The sequence below is a fragment of the Dermacentor andersoni genome, chromosome 9 (assembly GCF_023375885.2).
Source record: "Dermacentor andersoni chromosome 9, qqDerAnde1_hic_scaffold, whole genome shotgun sequence".
Taxonomy (NCBI): domain Eukaryota; kingdom Metazoa; phylum Arthropoda; class Arachnida; order Ixodida; family Ixodidae; genus Dermacentor; species Dermacentor andersoni.
In genome coordinates this window covers 118,968,177-118,991,433 of record NC_092822.1, presented here as the reverse complement: position 1 = coordinate 118,991,433, position 23,257 = coordinate 118,968,177, and the positions used below count along the sequence as shown (strand labels likewise).

Here is a 23,257-nt window from a genome sequence, read left to right as displayed (position 1 = left end):
GAATGTTCTAGTTTCAGTGGCGAGAAACTTGCAGTGTAATCCGTTTTTTTTTTTCTTACGAGCAGGTGTCCACAACCAAACATAGCCACTGGGAGTAAACCTGACGGGGATATGCCACGCATCGTAGCGAATCTTGTTGCCTTGTGAGGACAGCGTCCTAAGATGCGGCAGTCAAAGCTCCTCTTCAGCGCGAAAGAGAGTTTAGGCGATTGAAGGATCTTCTTCACATGACAAAAGTAAAATAGTGTCCAGAAAGCTCTGGGGAGCGCGTGCATACAGAAAAAAGAACGGCGCATATCCAGTATTTTCGTGCTTGGCACTATTGTACGCGTACGTTACAAATGGTAAGACGGCGTCCCAATTTTCGAGGTCAGCAGCGACATACATTGATAACATGTTGGTAAGGGTTCAATTCGCCCGCTCCGTGAAGCCATTGGATTGTGGTTGGTAAGCAGTGGAATGACGACATGCAGGTCCACAAAGCCGTAAAAGTTCTTCAACAACGTCGGCGGTGAATTGCCGTCTACGGTCACCAATGACAACCCGTGGAGCACTGTGACGGAGTATGACGTGATGCAACAAAAAGGAAGAGACATTTGTTGCAGTGGCAGATGGAAGTGGCGCCGTTTCCGTGTAGCGAGTAAGGTAATCTACGTATACCGGCGCATCTACGCATCTACACATCCAGCGGTAGCCAGCTGACGTCTTTGGGAGCGGGCCGAGCAAGTCGATGCCGACTTTTTCAAAGGGTAATGGCGGTGGCATAACAGGTTGCAAATAGCCTGCTGGAGGCGCAGTCGTCTGCTTGTGGCGCTGGCGAACAGTACGGCTGGCGACATACTGTTTCGTAGTTTTCCAGAGCTAATGCCACAAAAATCTCTGGCGCAGTCGGTGTAGTGTGCGTGCGAAGCCAAGGTGCCCGGACGTGATATCATCATGCATGGAACGAAGGACAGCAGGGCCAAGGTTTTCGGGCACAACTAGAAGCAATGGAGGACCATCAGCCGAGTATTTTTTTTTTGTATAGCAAACCATTACGATAAGTAAACGGTGTTGTTCCTGCTGGCTCATGTGCAGCTGCCCGTAGGGATTTCAAGGCAGGGTCGTAACGTTGCTCGCTCTCGAAAGTAAGCAGATCTGGAAAGTCGGGAGAGATGGAAACTATAGGTAGTCATCGAAGTCATCATCGTCAGCTCTAGTGTGCGGCGAAGGGAAACGGGATGGCTAATCAGCATCTATGTGACATCGTCCGCTCTTGTAGTTGATGAAAAAGTTGTACTCTTGAAGGCGGAAAGCCCAACGGGCCAACCGGCCAGACGGGTCACGCAGCCCAACGAGCCAACAGAGTGAATGATGGTCAGTCACTATCGTGAATGTGCGGTCGTGTAGATACGGACGGAACTTCTGAATGGTGAAGACGAGTGCTAGACACTTCAGTTCAGTAACGGTGTAGTTTTCCTCCGATTTTGCAAGTGTCCGACTAGCATACGCAATGACTTGCAGACAGCCACCGCAGGTCTGAACAAGCACAGCGCCAACACCACTGGCATCAGTATGCAGCTCAGTTGACGCCTCCGGATCAAAATGCCGCAGAACCGGTCCAGAAGTCAACAAATATTTCAGCTGTTGAAACGCCGATTCGCAATCAGCAGTTCACAAGTATGTCTTTGTCGACCAGAAAGCCTAGTATGAGGGCTTGACAGTCATCCAAATGACATTTCTTCGAGTTTGAAATAAGACCAGCTTGCTGGATACAGTCAAGAATGACCGACAGGCGCTGAATGTGCTCGTGAAATGCCCGGCCGTAGATAATGACGTCGTCTGAATAGCACATGCAAATTTTCTATTTGAGTCCGCGGAGCACAGTATCAAAGAATCGTTCGAGTGTCGCTGGAGCGTTGAATAAGCCAAAGGGCATAACGTTGAACTCAAATAGACCGTTAGGTGTCACGAAGGCTGTCTTCTTCTTGTCTGAGAGGTGCGCGGGAATTTGCCAATATCTTGACCGTAAATCAACAGAAGAGAAATACGACGCGGAGTGGAGGCAGTCGAAGGCGTCGTCTATTCGTGGTAGGGGGTACACGTCTTTCTTTGTTACTGTGTTTAGGAGGCGATAGTCCACACAAAATCTCCATGAGTTGTCTTTTTTCTTGACTAGGTACACAGGAGCAGCCCAGGGGCTACATTATTCCTGGATCACTCCTTTCCGCAACATTTCTTCGACCTGCTCGGCGATTACTTTTCTCTCTGAATATGAAACGGGATGAGGCTTCTGACGAATTGGCGTCGCTTGCCCTGTATTGACGCGGTGTCGCATACGGGACGACGGTGGTGCATGGGACGCTCGTTGGTCTTGAGCAAAATCAAACACTGTGGCGTAGCGAGCGAGCACTCCTTGAAGCAGACGCTGCTCACTAGAAGACAGCGACTTGTTAATCATGCGCTTAAAGTCAGCAGAATTGTCATGGCTGCAATCGGGGTCGGATTTTTGTTTTCGGCAGTTGGCATTTCGACCGTTCCGACGCTGACTGTGGCTCGTTTGTCAAAACTTGCCAGCTTAACTCCTAGCAGCAGTGTTATGGATTGGCTTGAAACGTTCACTGTCCACAAGCGAGTACAGCCATCAGTGGTGACAGCGAGGGAGCGATCGACTATCACATTTTTCTCGAGCGCGTTGTTATAATCAGGCTCGGCTAAACCACAACAAGAAGCCGTACGAGGGCGAGAAGTGTTGACAGGTGCAAAGATTGCAGTCTCAGGGGGTAAACACACAACTTGCGACCCGGAGAGAACGTCTGCGGCATCACTGGTGTTATCAGCCATTGAAGTTCGCGCGTCGCGGTGAAGAGAAATCGCTCCAGCGCGACAATCCAATGTTGCCCCCCACTACCGCAAGAAATCAATCCCTACAATAATGTCATGCGTTGTACGTGCAAGCACAGTGAATTCACTTCGAAATGCCTGGTCCCCTAGCATAACTGAAACAGAACAGACCCCAAGTGGGCGTAACATCTTCCCATCAACTCCATGAAAGGTAGCGTTCCGATCCCAAGAAAACATCAAGACGATTTTTGAAGGACTTGCTCACAACAAACTGCAGCCCCGGTATCAACTAAAGCAAAAGCATTCACAATGCCATCTGAAACACACACTTTGTTTTTAAACAATTTTGCACAAGGGGGTCTTGATTAAGATGAATATATTGCGGCCTCACCCCCCTCGGTCACACCAGCTAGTTTCCCAGTGGCGGCGGTGACAATGAGCGAAGACGAGGTGTTGGAGAGCGTCGTTGTTGTGTCGGTGGTGGTGTAAGGCTGCGCTCAGAAAGGGGGTAGTCACTGCGGTTCGCGCGTCCCTGCTGCAGCCGTTGAAAGGCACTGGGATACGGCCAGGGCTCGTCAGCGGGCACGCGGGGTGTATGTGAATTAAACCGTGGAGCACGCTGTTGGCGGCGGTGGCAATACCTAGAAATGTCTCCAGGCACACCGCAGCTATAGCAAATGCGGGAGTCGCGGATTGTCGCCGGCGACACCGGTGACAAGGGTGTCAGGGATAGAAACTAACTGTCAGGCTGGTTCTAGAAGGGAAGAGACCGCGAAACATATTGTTGTGGTGCATCTTGTCGTTGTCCCAGACTTGTCGGTTGCGGTGGCAAGTTGCTGCTCTCCGGACGATCAGCATAGGTCCTGCTAGGCTCTCGGTAACTCTGACGTGCCCAGGTGGCCGGTGGCACACGAGAGCGATCGTCAAATGCACACTGATGGCACACATGAGCGCCGTCAACAACTTTAAGGAGCTCAAGCTCTTCTTTAACCACTTGCCGAATCACCGAGGAGATGTCGTCATGGGCTGGGACGGACACACTTGCAATAGTAGTGACATTGTCCAAACGTCCGAACTTTGGTCCAATCCTTTCATTTTCAGCGCTTAAAACACCCGGCAGTGTTTCTTCAAATCAGACGGAGTGCTAACACCTTCCTTCGTTATAAGAAGGTTATAAACATCTTCAGCGATTCCTTTAAGCAGATGTCCTACTTTGTCTTTGTCTGTCATGGTGGCGCTGACGATTCCACATAATTTCAAAACAGCCTCTATGTACATTGTACAAGTTTCGCCAGGTAACTGAACTCGTCAGGAAAGTGTCCGCTCAACCTTCTTTTTCTTAGAGATTGGGTCCCCGATGCACTTGGCAAATTCTTCTACAAAATTACTCCAGCTTGTCAGAACGTTCTCGTGGTTTTCAAACCAGAGGAGCGCGGTTCCAGCAAAAAAGAACCACGTTATCGAGCTGCTTCGTAGTGCTTGCTGTCGTAAACCGGCCAAGCATCTACTCTGTCGGACAATCGGTAGAGCTGAGTCGTCCAGGATAGTCCAGGGTAGTCCAGGATTTACCCAGCACCTCCACCAAAGATGTTACGAAATATGTTAATTTACAGGGTGAAACGAGGTCCAGGAGGAAGCCACAGGCAAGGCCCCACCGGTGCAAAGTACCACGAGATCACGCGCGCGCACTCTCCTTCTACTTTCTCTGCCTCGGTTGCGCGGTGCTGCGACTATATATATATATATATATATATATATATATATATATATATATATATATATTGCTACGGAACAGCCGCCACAGTGTGGCTACACTGAGGAGGACGAAGACGACGTGTGTGCCGGCTTGATATATCGTCGCCATTTTGGCCTCCGTTAGCTTCCCTGTAAATAAATTGTAAATAGTACTCGGCTTCAGCTACACGTAACATTATTTAGTGGAGGTGGACGTTCCCCGTACCCGTCATGGAGCTTCGCAGCGGTCGCAACGGCGACAATGCAACTTCGGCTCCTGCTGGTGGCACTTCATCTACGCACGCGTCTCCACCTGCAGCCCCGACCTACGTCGCCGTTTCCCCACCTCGGGATCCTGGTGTTTTCGACGGAGTCAGCAGTCCTGATGTTGACGACTGGATCCGCTTATACGAACGTGTCAGCACCAGTCACAGGTGGGATCCGACTATTATGCTTGGCAACGTTCTTTTCTACGTCGACGGAGCTCCACTGGCGTGGTTCCAGACTCACGAAGAGGAGATCTCGAGCTGGGCTCTCTTCAAAGACAAGCTCCGCGACCTCTTTAGCAATGCGTTTGGTCGACAAGTCAATGCCAAAGAAGCCCTTGCCACACGTGTACAGACGTCGACCGGGTCCTACGTGTCGTACATTCTCGACGTCTTGGCCGTCTGTGCCAAGGCTGACCCGAACATGCCTGAGGACGATAAGGTTAATCACGTCCTCAAAGGCATTGCTGACGACGCGTTCAATTTACTGGTGTTTACGAACGTCACCAGCATCGATACCATCCTCAAGGAGTGCCGCCGTCTCGAGCATGCTAAAAGCCGCCGGGTGTCCCAGCACATCACGCGACATCCCAACACGCTGCTACGTCATCCTGTGGCGACCTCTTCCACCAGCCGTCGCGATGTGACAACTTGACCCGCATCATTCGTCGTGAGGTCGAAGCGGCACAACGGGCGGCCCCTTCATTCCCGTTACCTGATCATTCTCCGGTGACAATCTCCTTGATCCAGGCCGTCGTCCGTCAAGAGTTGTCCAACGTCCGCCTGCAATCCATTCGTTCCGTACGCTCAGAACCTCTTTCTCCCAGCACGTCACCACCCCGCTCTTCTTACTCCTTTTATGGACAGCGCAACCCCTCCGAATGGCGAACCGTGGACGACAAGCCGATCTGTTTTAACTGCCGACGCATTGGACATGTCGCTCGCCACTGCCGCAGCCGCTGGACTTCTCCGACGCGCTATTCTCCTGATTACCACCCTCGCCCCTCTAGCGCGTCCTTTTCCTTCGCTGCTTCTATGCCCGCCCCATCATCTGACCCTGCGACACCTTTGACACGACCCCGCTACTCCCGCTCACCTTCTCCCTTCCGCCGCCAATCTCGCTCGCCCCCGTCACGCCGTGCTCCTTCGCTGACCTACTCGCCGCACCCCCGACCGGAAAACTAGACAGTGCAGCTTCTGGAGGTGAAGCTGTTATCACGACATTGGCACGAAATCCTCGCTTCACCTTACTCGCGAAAAAGAATCTTTTGGACGTTCTCGTCGACAATGTTCCTGTGTGCGCGTTGATTGACACCGGGGCGCATGTGTCAATTATGAGTGCTGCTCTTCGCCGTCGGCTCAAGAAAGTACTGACGCCTGCCCCGAACCGAGTTGTATAAGTCGCCGACGGAGGGACTGTCGCTATTGTTGGCATGTGTTCTGCCCGACTCATCATTGCTGAGACACACACCGTCGTTCTCTTCACCGTCATCACCCTCACGTCATCACCTTCACCCTCACGAACTCATTCTCGGTCTGGATTTTCTTGCCAATCATTCTGCCCTCATTGACTGTTCGGCCGGCTCACTTCACCTTGACTTGCCTCTTCTTGCCGACCCTGTGGACCCGCCTCCAAGCCATTTAAGCTGCATGAATTTCATTCGCCTACCGCCCCACTCTGTGACACACGTCGACTTGTCCTCACCAGCTGTACCTGACGGCAATTACGTGGCCGCACCAATTCCGGCCGTTTTGCTTACACATGGTGTTACCGTGCCGCACACTGTGCTGAAAATTACTAGCAACCGCACCTGCCTTCCCGTTGTCAATTTCGCGCTAACCACGCAAGTTCTGCCTCAGGGGATCTCCTTGGCTATAATTAGCGCTTTGCAGGATGATGAGGTCGAGCCATTCGAAGTGACGACCCATACCGTGACGACGTCATCGCACGGTACTGACGTCGACATTGAGAAAATGGTTTCCTCTGACCTTACACCTGCTCAATTTGAAGCTCTGCCGCGTTCTTGAAGGCTATCACGACATTTTTGACTTTGACAATCGAGCCTTAGGTCAAACGTCCGTCGTGACCCATCGCATAAATACTGGCGATGCGAACACTATTCACCGACGTTCATATCGTGTTTCTGCGTCCGAACGAGCTGTTATCCAACAGGAAGTCAAAAAGATGCTTGAAAAGGACATTACCGAGCCTTCCTGTAGTCTCTGGGCGTCTCCCGTGGTACTTGTCAAGAAGAAGGATGGAACGTGGCGCTTTTGTGCAGATTATCGCCACCTGAACAAAATCACAAAGAAGGACGTGTACCCTTCGCCACGTATTGATGACGCTCTAGACTGCCTGTACGGTGCCACCTACTTTTCTTCTATCGACTTACGGTCCGGCTACTGGCAGATATCCGTCGACGACATGGACCGAGAGAAGACTGCATTTGTTACCCCTGACGGCCTTTATCAGCTCAAGGTGATGCCTTTCGGTCTCTGTAACGCGCCCGCCACCTTCAAACGAATGATCGACTCTTTGCTTCAGGGGTTCAAGTGGTCCACCTGTTTGTGCTATCTGGACGACGTCATCGTTTATTCGGCCACATTGGACACGCATCTAGACCGTCTTTCAGCGGTTATTGACGTGTTCCGCCGTGCCGGTCTCCAGTTGAACTCGTCAAAGTGCCACTTCACTCGCCGCCAAATCGCCGTCCTTGGACACCTCGTGGACGCCAGGGGCGTGCGACCCGATCCGGAGAAAATTCGCGCCGTTACGAATTTTCCTGTTCCCAAGTCTACCAAGGACGTTCGTAGCTTCGTAGGGCTGTGCTCTTATTTCCGACGCTTTGTGAAGGATTTTGCGACCATCGCACGTCCCCTTACCGACCTCTTGAGGAAAGACGCCCCTTTTTCTTGGGGTCCTGACCATGCCGCATCTTTTTCGCAGCTGACTACTCTCCTTTCCACGCCTTCAATTTTGGCCCACTTTGACCCGTCTGCCTCAACGGAAGTTCGAACTGATGCCAGTGGTCACGGCATAGGAGCAGTGTTAGCACAACGCCAGCGTGGACATTATCGCGTTATAGCCTATGCCAGCCGACTTCTATCACCCGCCGAGCGCAATTATTCAATCACAGAGTGCGAGTGCCTCGCTCTTGTGTGGGCTGTTGCAAAGTTTCGTCCATACTTGTACGGACGCCCCTTCTGTGTCATCACTGATCGCCACGCTCTCTGCTGGCTATCCTCGCTCAAGGACCCCACGGGACGACTCGCTCGCTGGGCGTTACGCCTGGAGAATATACCTTCTCCGTGGTATATAAGACGGGACGCTTGCACCAGGATGCCGATTCTTTGTCCCGCTACCCCGTCGACGAACCGGCTGATGCGAACGCCATCGCTTGCGTTTTCTCTGTGTCCCAGTTGCTTGAAATCGGCAGCGAGCAACGCCGCGATCCTTCATTACGAGCCCTCATCGACCATCTGGAGTCAACGCCTGGCGACGCCTCTCTCCTGGATGTTTCTCCTTAAGGAGGGGACATTATACCGCCGCAATCTCGATCCACACGGCCTTGACCTTCTGCTCGTAATTCTATCACACCTGCGTTCGACTGTCCTCCAACAACTTCACGACGCTCCCTTGGCTGGACACTTGGGCGTCTCGCGCACATACGACCGTGTACGCCGTCGATTCTTTTGGCCGGGTCTCGCCCGCTCCGTGCGGCGCTACGTTGCCGCTTGTGAGCCCTGTCAGCGCCGGAAGAAACCTTCCACACCTCCAACTGGTTGTCTCCAGCCGATCGACATCCCACCGGAACCCTTTTTCCGTGTTGTTCTGGACCTTATTGGACCGTTTCCTCTCTCGGGCTCCGGAAGTAAATGGGTCGCCGTCGCTACTGATTATGCTACGCGGTACGCAATCACCAGAGCCCTTCCGACAAGTTGTGCTACTGACGTTGCTGACTTTCTGCTCTATGACATCGTTTTAGTACATGGTGCTCCGCGCCAATTACTCACTGACCGTGGCCGCAGCTTTCTGTCGGCAGTCATCGAGGACATCCTCCGCTCCTGCTCGACAAAGCACAAGCTCAGCACGTCCTGCCACCCACAGACCAACGGCCTCACGGAGCGCCTCAACCGGACCATCATCGACATGCTTTCGAAGTACGTTGCGACCGACCACCACGACTGGGATCTTCATTTACCATATGTGACGTTCGCGTATAATTCATCGCGTCACGACACCGCCGGCTATTTACCATTATTCCTCCTATATGGCCAAGAACCCGCGTTGCACTTGGACACTTTGCTGCCCTCGGCCACACGTTCAGCCACTGAATACGCCCGCGACGCGATCGCACACGTCGACCACGCACGCCAGATCGCCCGCACCCGTCTCGAGGCCTCACAGGAGCATCAGAGACGCCTCTACAATTGCCACCATCGCGACGTGCACTTTTCTCCGGGTTCTCTGGTGCTTCTCTGGTCACCCATTCGACGTGTGGGCCTTTCCGAAAAGCTGCTGCCGCGCTACAATGGCCCTTACCGTGTGGTGCGACAAGTGACCGATGTGACGCATGAAATCATCCCCGCCGACCTCTCAGCGTCATCATCACCTGCAAGTGACATCGTTCACGTAGCGAGACTAAAACCATACCACACACCTTTCACCGCGGATGTGTAGATTAAGCACCGGGACGGTGCTTCTATAGCCGGGGGTGATGCTACGGAACAGCCGCCACAGTGTGGCTGCACTGAGGAGGACGAAGACGACGTGTGTGCCGGCTTGATATAACGTCGCCATTTTGGCCTCCGTTAGCTTCCCTGTAAATAATTAGTAAATAGTATGCGGCTTCAGCTACACGTAACATTATATATATATATTGTGAGACGAGGTTTAGGCAGCCAGTCTCCTCTTTATTCTCTTGAGAGAAAGCCCCACCACCAGGCCCCAAAACGGTGATGATGTGTATGTACAGGTGAGAATATGAAGCGTATGAATAATGCTCACACTAACTTCCCCGCACGCGCAAGCGGCCTGCCAGGCCGCGACTTAGCCAGGAGGGGAACGCCGAACGAATCGTTTTAGGCGCGAAACGTGAACGATCTCCGAACCACGACAACGATGGTCGGAAGAAACGTCTACGGGAGTAACGCGATAGTTCACGGGGGATGTTTGTTCGTTAATAATATAGGGTCCAAGGAAGCGGGATTCAAACTTCTCGCACAAACCGGGTGTACGAATAGGCGTCCAAAGGAGCACTTCCTCTCCAGGACGAAAGGAGACGTCGCGACGAGAGATGTCGTAACGTTGCTTGCGATCTAGCTGACCGACTTCTGTGTTGAAGCGAGCACGTTGACGGCATTCCTCAAGTCTCGAGACGAACTGTTCGGGTATACTGGCCGAGGTGTTAGTTGGGGCATTGAAGAAAGCGGCGTCGATGGTGAATGTCGGTGAACGGCCGTAAACTAGGTAGAAAGGTGAGTTTCCCGTAGTTCGTTGGATAGCGGTGTTGTGAGCAAAAGTCACGAAAGGTAAAAGTTTGTCCCAATTGTCGTGGTTTGGCCCGATATACATTGATATCATTTCTATAAGTGTGCGATGAAATCGCTCGGTTAAGCCATTTGTTTGTGGGTGATATGCGGATGTCGTCTTATGAACTGTGCCACAAGCTCCGAGTACTTCTGTGAGCATTGTTGACATGAAAGTCTTGCCGCGGTCGCTTAACAGTACACGAGGTGCACCATGGCGCAGCACAATGGCATCTAGAAAGAAGGTGGCAACGTCGGAGGCCGAACTAGAGCGTAGAGGAGCGGTCTCTGCGTAACGTGTGAGCTGGTCAACAGCTGTCACGACCCATCGATGACCCGCTGGCGTAATGGGAAGAGGGCCGACTAGGTCTATCCCAACGATGGCAAACGGTGTCTCGGGACATGGGATGGGCTGTAAAAGCCCAGCAGGAGGCGAAGTCGGTCGTTTCCGCCGTTGACACTGAACGCAAGAAGCGACGTACTTGGCCACAAAGGTAGACATGCCTGGCCAAAAGAAACGGCTCCTAACGCGGTGGTATGTTTTGTGGAATCCCAAATGGCCAGCAGATGGGTCGTCGTGCAAGGCTTCAAGGACTTGTGTGCGCATCGAACGTGGAAGAATAGGTACCCAGCGGTGTCCGTCGGAGTTGTATATGTAGCGGTGCAGCACATTGTTGTCAAGCTTAAATAGTCGCAGTTGTCGACGTAATCTGGCATTTGGTGCAGATGTAGTTCCGCACAGGCGTTGGATAATGCTGTTGCAGTAGGGGTCAGAACGTTGACACGAAGCGAGGTGAGTGACGCGATTGGAAGATAACGTGTCGGTAACAGATAGAGGTAATAACGGTAATAACGGGAGTGACGACTTAGTCTCATCATCAAGTGGCGTGCAATGGATAGATGTACTCGAAGCTAATAGTGGCAGCGGGCAGCGAGAGAGAGCGTCGGCATCTTGATGCTTTTTCCCAGACTTGTAGACAACGTCAAAATCGTACTCTTGTAAGCGTACCAGCCAGCGACCAAGTCGTCCGGACAAATTTTTGATTGACGACAACCAGCATAAGGCGTGGTGGTCGGTTATGACCGTGAAATGGCGTCCGTAAAGATATGGCCGAAATTTTTGGATCGCCCAAACTACTGCGAGACATTCCTGTTCTGTAATCGAGTAATTCGTTTCGGCAGCTGTTAGTGCGCGACTGGCATAGTCAACAACTCTCTCTCGTGAGGTGGTATCACGCTGTAATAGTACAGCGCCGATCCCATGGCCACTAGCGTCGGTGTGCAAGCAAGTTGGTGCGTTCTCATCGAAGTGACAGAGGACAGGGTCGGTGGTTAATGCCTGCTTGAGGGCTTGAAAAGAAAGTTCGCAGTCATCTGTCCAAGGGAAAGCTGTGCCCGACGTGAGCAACTTGTGTAGCGGTGACGCCACGGCCGCAAAATGACTGATGAAGCGGCGGAAGTAGGATGCCAGGCCCAAGAAACTTCTTAATTGCTTTTGATTTTCAGGGCGAGGGAAGCGAAGCACGGCAGCAACCTTTTCGGGATCTGGTCGAACGCCATCTTTGCTGATAAGATGGCCCAACACTTTGATGTTCTTTCTGGCAAAATGGCATTTCTTTGTGTTGAGTTGGAGTCCAGCGTTGGAAATGCACGTGAAAACTTCGTCCAAGCGCTCAAGGTGCTGACGAAAAGTTGTAGAAAAAATAACGATGTCATCTAAATAGCACAGACAGGTCTTCCACTTAAGGCCACGTAAAACTGTGTCGATCATGCGTTCAAATGTTGCAGGGGCATTACATAAACCGAATGGCATGACGTTGAACTCGTAAAGTCCGTCTGGTGCTGCAAACGCTGTCTTGTCCTTGTCCGCTTCGTGCATGGGGATTTGCCAGTATCCGGATCGGAGGTCTAGACTAGAGAAATATTCTGCACCCTGGAGGGAGTCAATTGCATCGTCAATTCTTGGCATCGGATATACGTCTTTGCGCGTGATCTTATTAAGGGCTCGATAATCGACGCAGAATCGTACAGAGCCGTCTTTCTTGCGAACCAGCACGACAGGAGACGACCAAGAACTAGAGGATGGCCGAATGATGTCTCTTCTGAGCATGTCATCAACGTTATCCGCAATGATTTTCCGTTCTGCGGAAGACACGCGATACGGGCGGCGGCGTACAACCGAACTGCCTTCGGTTTCGATGTGATGTACTGCGACGGAAGTGCGCCCCAGAAGCTTGGAGTGGACGTCAAATAAGGCTGTGTGTTTGTGCAGGAGTGCCAGAAGGTCTTCTTTCTGCGCACTGGTCAAATCGGGATTTATCGCGGCCGTTAAAGCAGCGGTAGCAGTGTGATAATCAGTTGTGGTAGACAAAGGTGGTGATTCGGTGTGAAGCGGTACCAGCGAAAGAGGTTCGGTGTCAGTAAAGCATGTCACAGTAGAGCCCTGGGAGAGCACAAGTGGCGAAGAAGTAGGGTTATGAACAGCGACTAACGCTCTACCGTCCTGAAACCGTACTAGGCTAGGAGTAAGGCTAAGCCCACCAGGAATGCAGTAACCGCTCGGTGCAAGGAACACATCACCATTAATAATAGTGTCGGAAGTCAGAGTCAGAATATGCTCATTGCCCGCGGGAATGAAACAGTCGGTAGACGTGACAAAACGCAGGCTATGAGCATTGACAGCGGACGAAGATTCAGTGTCCGTCATATGAATAGTTCGCTGACGGCAAGAGATAAAAGCTGAGGCGGAGGACAGGAAGTCCCATCCCAAAATCATCGCGTAAGTGCACGAAGACAGCACGACGAACTGAATGTGGTGGAGGATGCCATCAATGAAAACGCGAGCAGTGCAAACACCGGAGGGCTGAACAAGAACTGCATTACCGCAACGAAGGGGAGGGCCATTGTACGGTGTCTTCACTTTTCGCAATCGAGAACACAAGTCAGCATTAATAACGGAAAGCGATGCACCTGTGTCAACCAAGGCTTCGATTCGGACACCTTCAACAGACACCAAAAGTACATTTGACGGGCGCTCCGGAGGAGTTACACGTTGTGCAACAGATGCAGCTTTCCCTCCTGAAGCTGCACCATTTAGTTTTCCGGGCGGTGATCGGAGGACGAAGTAGCCGGTCGTAGAGGGGAAGAAGAGCGCCGCATCGGTGATGGAGAGCGACGACGCGGGAAACGCAATGAACTGGCAGTGTTGAAGTCCTGTGGAGATGGGGAACGTCGTGGATAATAATCGTAGTCAGAACGCCGACGTCGTGGTACAGGGCCAGAAAACTGATCCCTTTCAAAGCCGTCATAGCCACGTCTTTCATCTTGCTGACGACGTCGGCAAAACCTGGAAATGTGGCCACGGATGCCGCAGTAGCAACAAACCGGTCGAGGTGGGCTCCATGCGTTATAAGACGGAACAGGCGATGGTCTTGCAGTGATAGGATTCAGGGACATGTGCGGTGCAGGTGCCTGTTGTGGTGGCTGCTGGGAGGGTGGCACTATAGAGGCAACCTGAGCGTACGTTGGCGTATGGATAGGGTGCGGGCTCGTGATTTGCGGGCAGGTCACGGCAGCTATCTCTTCCCTCACGATATGGCGTAGGCCGCCACCAGGAGGAGTCAGATGGACCTCAGGAGGGTTTGACGAAGCTTGGGCGTGCAGTTCCTCACGGATGATGGAGCGAATCAAGGCACGTAGCTCGCTGTCGTTGGACGCCTTGAAGTCAGAAGTGTCAGGGTGTAAGCGGAGCATATGAAGCTCATCGAGACGCTGACACGTACTGATGATGTCGGCGACGGTAGTGGGATTCAGCACTACAAGAGCATTGAATGCCGCAGTCCCAATACCCTTGAGCAGGTGGCGTACACGGTCACTCTCTGCCATCGAGGTGTTCACGCGGCGGCAGAGGGCGAGGACGTCCTCTATGTACGAAGTGTAGGACTCGCCTGAGTGCTGAACACGCTCTGCAAGCTTCTTCTTAGCGATATCGGAGCGGACAGAGGAGTTCGCGAAAATCTGGCGTAGATGGTGTTTAAAGATGCTCCAGTTGGCCAAATCGCGCTCATGATTGTAAAACCAAGTTTTCGCAACTCCGGTTAGGTAGAAGGCGACGTGAGCAAGTTTTGCTGATTCGTTCCAGTGGTTAAAGTCACTCACGCGCTCGTATAGCTCCAACCAGTCTTCAACGTCGTCACCTGGAAGCCCAGCAAATACCGGTGGATCCTTCTGAGGGGTGGTGACTGTCCAAGAAGGGGTTCCCGCAGGAGTAGGCAAGGTGGATGTCGTGGTACTGGTCTGCTGGTCTTGCGACATGGTTGAGTGCAGTTGGTAGAGGCGGCGACCCGAGCGGAGCTCCAGGGATGTAGCGTAGGTGAAGCTGGAGAGAGACCGGGAGCGAGAGGGCGAAGGAACCGGACAGCACTCTCCACCACTTGTGAGACGAGGTTTAGGCAGCCAGTCTCCTCTTTATTCTCTTGAGAGAGAGCCCCACCACCAGGCCCTAAAACGGTGATGATGAGTATGTAAAGGTGAGAATATGAAGCGTATGAATAATGCTCACGATATATATATATATATACTGCCACCTGCAGAGTAGTAGGCACAGTGAAAGAGAAGAGGCCAGAAGAATAAGACGAAAGAAGGGTGCGTGCTACCCCCGCCCGCTCGTTAGCCAGGTCCCACTGCCATGTTTTTCGGGAGCCAGCTGTCGGCACTAAATGTTGCGAGTCCTCTCTGAAGACACGTGACAAATTGGTAGAGGTGCTGGGTATTTCTAACTGATGCCGCAGACCCCTCCTGGAAGCGAAACCACCAGCCCAGTACCAAACGAGACTACCGTCCATCAGGCCAGCCGTAGTATCAGGGGACTGCCTCCGGAAGACAACACAGTGATTACAACCACCTCAACTGGTATGGATAGCACGGTGACGACCAGGTACGCACTTCAAAACCCACGGGTTCCAAAGTCGTTCCATGGCGACGTGTTCAAAGGCGTCGAAGACTGGATGGCTGACTTTGAGCGCGTGGCTGAGTACAACGAATGGGACGACACGACTACTTAGAAAGGTATAATTTTGTTTGGAGGATGGCACTCGTACGTGGTTTCAAAACTGTGTGGAGCAACTGACGTCATGGCCTGAGTTACGCCGTCAGCTCCTAGACACCTAGGCCAGTGCTGATCACCGCGAACAAGCAGAACGCGCGATACAGGCCCGCGTCCAGCTTCCCAACGAAAGTGTCACCACGTTCGTCGAAGACATGACGCGCCTCTTCAGACGAGCAGACCCAGGAATGACCACTGACATGAAGTTGCGTCACCTGATGCGACGAGTGAAGGAGCAGCTCTTCCCTGGTCTTGTGCGGAGCCGTCCGAAGACTGTCGCCGAATTTTTATTTGAGGCTGTCAGTATGGAGAAGATGCTTCAGCAGCGCTCGTACTACTACGAGCGGCACGTGAACGCGACTTCTCGTTCCGATATTTTCACGGCCACCGGAGGCAATGACAACCTCCGAGAACTCATCCGCACCGTTGTGCGCGAAGAAATGCAGAAGGTTTACGGTGCGTCACAGGCTGCGGTGAGCTCCATTGCGAGTGTTGTAAAAGATGAAGGGCACCAAGCGCTTCGGTCCACATTTCTTCTTGTTAACACCGCGCCAGCCCCGACTGAACACCGGCGTGCGAGCTACGCGGAAGCCCTCAGACTCCCTGCTTCATCACCCCCGTTGTTTGTTCACGCCACTCACCCGGTTGCACTTTCACCAGCCCAGCCGGTACACTACATCGCAGAACTACCCACCCACTCCCTCTGCCGGTCCTCCTGCTGTGCTTCAGCGGGAGCAGCCAGTGCATTACGCCGACGATCGACGCATAACCCCTCGGAAGTTGGAAGTTTGGCGCATACCGGACCGCCGTCCTCTGTGCTTCCACTGTGGTTAGGCAGCTCATTTGTTCTATCAATGCCCATACCGATATCTCAGGTTGCGGAGCTTTTCCGCCTACTCGCCGCCATCCAGACCTGGTCAACGACCACGGAATATTGAAGATTATCTGGCTCAACAGCACACGCCACCACCTACCGGGCGACAGTCACGCTCGCCATCGCCAGGGCTATTTTCACCACCACCCCAGCGATATTCGAGCGCAAGATCGCCAAGTTCCCGCCGGGAAAACTAACCCTACCTTTGGGAGCGAGGCCGCTGGGAGTGGACGCGCTGAAGACCTCCGATCGACACGAACAAGGACGGGCACCGGTTCGACGTCAACTGTAGCTGAACACAATGACCGGCTTTCGCTGGACATACTGGTGGTGACCGATGGTTACGTGGTTAGCACTTTAGTGGATACCGGTGCGGACTTTTCTATCTTGAGCGGGAAGATCGCGACGCTTCTGAAAAAAGTAATTACCCCTTGGCATGGCTCGCACATTCGGACGACTGGTGGTCACGTCGTTGCTCCACAGGGAACCTGCACGGCTAGAGTTCGGATTCGAGGATCGACATTTGTGACAAGCTGCTTTGTCCTGCGCGAATGCTCCCGTGACGCCATTCTCGGGGTTGACTTTCTGCAAGAATACGGCGTTGTTATTGACGTACGGGGACGTGCAATCACATTCTCAGCCGGCCGAGCAATCGACAGATACGACGACAACCGACGTAATCACGCCCTTCGGGTTCCCTCCGAAAGCGTTACGCTTACTCCATGAGCCAGTGGCCTAGCAGAAGTTATGTGCGGTGGAATGCGCAAAGGCTAAGTGGTCGCAGAAAGCAACTGATCCCATCTACTGACGCAAGGTGTTCGTGTGGTTAGGAGCGTGGTGCAGCTTAGTCGTGGCCGTTCTCAGTTACTTGTCACCCACTTCAGCAAAGAGCGTCGCCACCATTTCCGTGGTACTTCGGTTGCATTTGCCGACGAAATAGAGAACATGGCTGAATGTATTCCCTATGAAGCCGTGGGGATGCCTGACAAGTCAATGGGCAACATCGACATTAATTCAGAGTTATCGAAAGACAACCAGGCAGCACTGCGCGAGCCCTTGCTTGAATTCAGGGCATGCTTAGCAAGTTCATCTAAGGTACGTCAGACTTCAATCACAAAGCAAACGATCATCACATGCGACGACGCACGTCCGATACGCCAGCAGCCCTACTGCGTGTCGGCAAAAGAACGAGAAGTGACTCGTACGCAAGTAAAAGAGACGCTTGAAGACGACGTTATCGAACCTTCCAAGAGCTCATGGTTGTCACCGGTCGTTCTTGTCAAAAAAAAAGACGGAACGCTACGCTTCTGCGTCGACTACCGGAAGCTAAACAACGTAACTAAAAAGGACGTGTACCCACTGCCACGTATCGACGACTCGTTAGACAGACTGCGGCGCACCCAGTATTTTTCGTCACTAGATCTGAAAAGCGGGTACTGGCATATTGAGGTAGATGAACGCGACAGCGATAAAACTGCCTTTGTGACTCCCGGCGGCTTCTACGAATTTCCAGTCATCCCTTTCGGCTTGTGTTCATCCTCAGCTACTTTCAAGCGAATTATGAATACCGTACTTGCTGGATTGAAGTGGCAGACTTGTCTCGCGTACCTTGATGACGTAGTAGTCTTTTCTAAACATTTGAGCAACATCTAAATCACTTGCGGAATGTGCTAGAAGCGATCCGTTCGGCTGATCTCACGCTTAAACCAGAAAAGTTCCACTCAGGTTATGAAGAGTTCAAGTTTCTCAGACACGTTGTAAGCGCCAGAGGAGTTCGACCCGATCCCGACAAGCTTTGCGTGGTAGCAGCAATTCCTCCTCCCACCGACAAGAAGGCCGTGCGGCGTTTCCTATGCTTGTGTGCGTATTATAGCGTTTTCATTGAAAACCTCTCAGTTAGCGAACCCCTGACTCGCCTTACAACAGCTGACACGCCATTTTCCTGGACGAGTGAGCAATAAACGGCCTTCGCAGAACTACGTCAACGCATGCAGTCAGCACCCGTCCTGGCACATTTTGACAACGACACTGACACCGAGGTGCATACTGACGCCAGTAACATCGGTCTTGGCGCAGTACTCGTCCAACGTCAAGACGACATTGAAAGAGTATTAACTTATGCTAGCCACTCCTGTCCCGTGCTGAGGCGAACTATTCTCCCACAGAAAAAGTGTGTCTCGCGGTGTGTGGGCGATCACGAAGTTTCGCCTTATGTCTACCGCCGTCCTTTCAAAGTGGTGACAGACCACCATGCCCTGTGTTGGTTGGCAAAATACGCGATCGTTCAGGACGACTGGCAAGCTGGAGCTTGTGGCTACAGGAATTTGACATCACTATCGTTTACAAGTCTGGCCTCAAGCACGAAGGCGCTGACGTACTGTCCCGCGCACGGGCCGAATCTCTCAATCGAGAGTCAGAGGACGATGAAGGCTTCCTGGGCGCCATTACTGCATCAGACTTGATAAGACGGCAGCGTGATGACGCTGAAATTCCACCTATCATCGACCACTTAGAGGGCAGGCCAACAACCATTCCACGCCATCTATGTCGCATATTGACGTTTTTCTGTATACGTGACAACGTGCTTTACAAGAAAAACGCCCGTTCGCATGACCGAGCCTGCCTCCTTGTGACCCAAAAGACTTGCGGTATGGCATTCTTTTCGCTTGCCATGATGAGCCGACATCTGGCCACTTAGGCTCTTCACGAACGATTACTGGCCCGGGCTTTCGGCCAGCGTCAAACAGTATATTAAAGGCTGTCGTGAATGTCAGAGGCGAAAGTCACCACCCATGAAGCCCGCCGGGTTATTGCAACCTATCGAACCACCTCATAAGCCATTCGACCAAGTCGGCTTGGACATTCTTGGACCTTTTCTTCTCTCGACCGACGGCAACAAGTGGGTGATTGCCGCGACTGACTATTTCACCCGCTATGCCGAGAGGGAGGCGCGCCCACGAGCCACGGCTTCTGAGGTCGCGCAGTTCCTCATGTGCCACATTGTACTGCGCCATGGTGCCCCGTCCACTGTAATCACAGACAGAGGGAGGGCGTTCACAGTACAACTCATGCACATTTTTCAGTTCAGCAACACTAGGAGTCGAAAGACAACTGCTTACCATCCGCAGTCCAACGGACTTACGGAGAGACTAAACAAGACCATCACGGACGTGATCTCATTGTATATTGACGTCCAGCACAAAACATGGGATCATATTTTGCCTTACGCGACCTTCGCGCACAATACCGCCGTACAAGAAACCATGCGCTTTACACCGCTTCATCTCCTTTACGACCGCGAAGTTCAGGCGATGCTACACGCTATACTGCCGCGCCAAGACGACGAGCGCATAACTACTGACGCCGAAGAATTTGCTCAGCGCGCTGAGGAAGCTCGCCAGCCTGCGCGGCTGCACATCGGTCAGCAGCGGCACGCAGATGCACGGCGTTACAACATCCGCCACAGACAAGTGTGCTACAACCTCGGTGACCAAGTGTGGGTGTGGACTCCCGTTCACCGCGTGACCTTGGTGAAAAGTTGCTCAGCCGCTATTTTGGCCCATACCAAGTGCTGCGCCGCATTATCGACCTGAACTACGAAGTCATTCCGGACAGTGCTGCTCAAACACGGCGTAGTCGACAACCTAGCCCTGACATCGGTCACGTCGTACGCATGAAGCCATATGTTGCGCGTTCGTGATTATTACTTTTTCGTCATTTATTCCTTTCTTATATTTGTGTTCACATTTGCAGCTAATGCGGTTACCTCTCCGGTTTTTGAGAATCTGCATGTCACGCTTCGCCACTGCTGTACTTGTGGCTTTCCTGTCGCTGCGACTGTGTTCTTTGCGCGAGCATCTGCATTGACCATGTTTCTTTGGCCCCTCTTTTTCTTAGACCACTTCTTCACCATCGAGCCGATTCTCTTTTCGAGGGAGGGGGAAAATTTTTTAACGAGACGCGTTCAGTTTACGTATGCTAACAATTTTCAGTCAAGCCTTACCAGTGTAACTTCCGGGGTTCCCCAAGGCGCAGGTTTATCTCCTCTATTGTTTTTGATTTACATAAATGACCTTCCCACTAACATATCAACGAAGCTGCGGCTTTTTGCAGATGATTGCGTTCTTTATAACCCCCTTCATACATCTAACGACACAATCGCCCTACAACACGACCTTGACACTATCGCTTCTTGGTGCGAAAAATGGCACATGCCTCTTAACCTCACTAAATGCAAGGTAATATCCTTCACGCGCAAACACACCACCGTACACCACACTTATCGCATTAACTCTGTTCCTATTGACCACACGTGTACTTACAAATATCTAGGAGTTCATATGACGCCATCACTTTCATGGGTGAAACATATTCAAACAATTCGCTGCGAAGCTTCACGCACACTAGGGTACTTACGACGTAACTTAAAATCCGCATCGTCTGAAATAAAAAAACTAGCATATTTAACGTATGTGCGACCCAAACTTGAGTACGCATCATCCATCTGGCATCCCTCACAAGCTTATCTCGCCGATGACTTAGAAGCCATACAAAACCGCGCTGCTCGCTTCATTACGTCACAATATTCAAGACATATCAGCGTAACCACCTTAAAACAAACTTTGTCTCTTCCACTGCTTGCTTCACGGCGCGTAACTTCTCGTCTTTGCCTTCTTCACACTTTCTTTTACTTCACCCATTCAGGACACGCCCTCTTAAAACGCCCGTTCAGAACATCATCCCGTTTATCTCACACTCACCCCCTGGCGGCGATAAAGTGCCGGACGACGGCGATGAGCAGCTCATTCTTCCCCCATGCCATAACACTTTGGAACGCACTCCCGGATGACATTGTCTCGTGCAGCGACCGCAAAACATTTCGCGAAAAACTTATCGATTTTGATAATGCCAACATAACCACATGAACACCACATCTATTTATTTATTGCCTTGTTGGTACTGTGTATATGTTCCGTTTTCTTCTTTTTGATATTTTCTTTTTTGTACCTATTACCTATTACCTTGTACCTATTACAACCAATGTGCACTTTATTATGTAACTTTCTTATGAAGCTGTTCGACTTTGATGCACGCCCCCCCTTATGTAATGCCTTCGGGCCCTTAAGGTTGAATAAATGAAATGAAATGAAATGAAAAAATGCCGCCTGCAGTAGTGGGCACAGTGCAAGAGAAGAGGGAAGAAGAACAAGAAGGAAGAAGTGCGCATGCTACCCCCGCCTGCTCGATAGCCAGGTCCCAGGCACCGCCGTTGTTATGGAGCCAGCTGTCTGCACTAACTGCTCTTGAAGACACGTGAATATATATATATATATATATATATATATATATATATATATATATATATATATATATATATATATATATATGCCGAACCAAGTGAAGGCGCACGTAGGAAAGCAAAAACAAACATAATTTCAATGCTTTAGCCGGGGTCAGATCTTCATCAAGAAGAGTGCGACTGCCGGAGCCACAACACTGCCTTGCCTTCATATATATATATATATATATATATATATATATATATATATATATATATATATATATATATATATATATATCGGCCGAGTGTGCTTACAAACGCCTCGCTTGCTCTTCCAGTATTCCTTCTCATTTCCCCGCTCTTCTACCCCATGCGGTTCACAGGCCTATCTCTTTAGTCTTTGCACTCGGCCACCCTGCAAGTTCGATTACATTTTTAAAGCACCTAACTTTCTTCTGCTTTTTCGCGCGTTTACGCGGTCGGACCGTCGATGCAAAGGACTCTGAGGCAACCGAGTTGCGCACCGTGTTCATCGCCGAGCTATTGTAGCGCTGTGAGGGCGTTTGACATTTGACATGCTACGATGGAGCGCTCAGGAAGGACAGCCCTCCTGTCGCCACCTTGCCTGTCTGCGGTGGCTGCGGGAAAGGAGGATGGCAGTCGCCTTCCACGCCGGCGCTCGCACCGTTGGAGGCAACACACATACGACTAATCGGCAGATATGTAGGAGCACTTATACTACTGCTACAGATCTGCTAGTTAGCGGCTGTGTTCTCTACGGAATTACACAATGAAACAACAAAAGCGTTTAAACATCCTCGCCGCAAGAAACACACGTCTTTAGGCTGATCATTCCTTTATTAAAGAGAATAACTTTTTAGAACTGTTCGGCTATTCGTTTACAATAACAATATTCGTCCAAGCTTTCTGCAGAATCCTTTTGCATAAATTTTCACCAACTGTTTACAACTCCTGGAATCAGCTCAGTGGCTTGTGTCCAATGAAAGACGGCAGCTGTATGCGGAGGAATCGGCTCAATTGGCGAACAACAAAACAGCAGTTCCGAAAATACGAGCGACGGCGCTTCTGGGACTGATGACCTTAGTGAATGTCCACTGTTTTTTCTCTCCTTAATCGCTTGGCGTTGGGAATAAACAGCCGCGTGTGCATGGGTCAACTGAAAGACTAACCCATAATTCATAGAAAGCTCTTCTCGGATGTTGCGCTAAATGCTTCAACGCCGATCCGTGCCCTTAGAGGCTGATCGTGGTGGTACGGACTTACCAGGTGGCGACGTGACCGTGTCAGAGTGGCCATGCCAAGTTCCTTCACCAGCAGGCTCCGAGGTGGTAGATGAATCACCCTCGAATGTGCTCGATGAGTCACCCTCGGATTCGGTCGATGAATCACCCTCGGATATGGTCCATGAATCACCCTCGGGTGTGACTTTTGGAGTAGCCTCGGTCTTGCGCCGGTGCCTGATGATGATGGGATTCCAATCTCGGTCCTCCAGACTTTCCAAGTTAGCTGTGGCCAACATCTCGGTTGATTCGGACCCTCGAATGCTCAGCACTGCAAAGAAGAGCCGTAATCGTTTCATAAGTTTAAAGGTTCAAACACTGGAACTGTTATTACGCATCCAGGTT

At 51.5% G+C, this 23,257-nt stretch overlaps 1 long non-coding RNA gene across 1 annotated transcript in view; it reads right to left on the bottom strand.

The window, feature by feature from the left end:
* The window catches only part of LOC140213258 (uncharacterized), a 69,258-nt gene that overhangs the window by 2,677 nt on the left and 43,324 nt on the right, over positions 1 to 23,257 (bottom strand). The window contains exon 2 of the long non-coding RNA XR_011890213.1: positions 22,896 to 23,183. This is a non-coding gene — a long non-coding RNA (uncharacterized lncRNA). The remainder of the gene's footprint in view (positions 1 to 22,895; positions 23,184 to 23,257) is intronic.